Raw genomic sequence first — 1,401 nt, forward strand, 5'->3', positions numbered from 1 at the left:
AAAAAAAAAAAAAAAAAAAAAAAAAAAAAAAATGTGGGGGGAGAGAAAGCCAGAAGCAGACACTCCTCGCTCGCATCGTCCGCGTTGGGCAGGCCTGCGTCTCCGGACTCCTGCGGGACCAGGCGGGCCAATCGAAGGCCGAGTGGCAGAGGCTGCGCCTGCTGAAAGACGCCGGGTACCGGCCAGTGCCCCAGGCTTGGTTAGGATTCGGGAACTCTTTCCCGTAAACATTGCAGACGCAGGATATACGCATAACACACATATATGGGGGCAATATGGTATTCTACCAGCTTTTCAGTCTGAGATCCCGTTCCCTGACGGTAGATACACACAAAGGGCTTGCTTGGGGTGGGGGTGGGTGAGGGGACCCAGGGGCGGAGTCAAAGCTAAAACGTGAGAACTATATATTCCTGGGTTTCATTTGTCTTTCAGTCAGATTAGCTGCACTCGTCTCTGTATAAGCCACGTCCCAAGCAAACAGTTTTAAACCTGGTTAACAAATATGGGAAAATGTTGACTTTCACCAGTAATCTTAGAAATACAAATTAAAACCTCAATGAGAAACCATTTCTGGCTTACTGCATCAGTAAAGATTTTTCAAATAACAGCCGGCAGTGTGTGGAATGCCAAGAAAGGGTACTCTCTTAGATGGCTGATAGCTCTGTAAATGTTTTTGTTCGCTCAAACTCCTTTTTGCTAGTGGAATATATATAATCAAACGGAAGCGTAAAATTAAATAAAAGGCAGCAACGAGTATGGAAGATCAAGATTGAAGAAAACTTTAGATGTGCCGATCAGGAGTTCCTTTTGTTCCAAAATTAAACAGAAATTTTGGCTTGAAATTTATAGGGCGCAATGCAAACTGGGAAAACAGACTGTGTTTCTGAATGATAAGGAAAAAGCATATCAAATTTCTCAAGGGAAACAAAACTTTGCAACGTCCTTAGATATGACGGATTTTTTCTCTTTTGCATAAGAAGAACGTTTCACGGTTGCAGAGAAAAAAAGGTGAGTAACTCTGCTGGAGCTAAGGACAAATACCCTTTGGTGCTGCTGTGAAAATTTCTGGTCACCACTGGCCCTGCCTCCTTGTTTTTCTACTTCCAGTCTCTGTAGGCAGAGATGTTTTAGCCACTAGCACTGTAGCACACTGCTTATGAAAATGTTTTTAGACTTGAAAAAAAAAAAAAAGCCTATAGTTCAAAGTATAAAAACCAAAATTAATGTATGTTAACTTTTTTTTTTGAGACGGAGTCTCACTCCGTCACCCAGGCTGGAGTGCAAAAGCGTGATCTCGTTTCACTGCAACCTCCACCCCTCCCGGGTTCAGGCAATTCTCCTGCCTCAGCCTCCCAAGTAGCTGGGATTATAGGCACCAGCCACCACACCCAGCTAATTTTT

This window comes from Cebus imitator, unplaced genomic scaffold (genome assembly GCF_001604975.1).
Source record: "Cebus imitator isolate Cc_AM_T3 unplaced genomic scaffold, Cebus_imitator-1.0 Scaffold77, whole genome shotgun sequence".
In the NCBI taxonomy this organism is placed as follows: Eukaryota; Metazoa; Chordata; class Mammalia; order Primates; family Cebidae; genus Cebus; species Cebus imitator.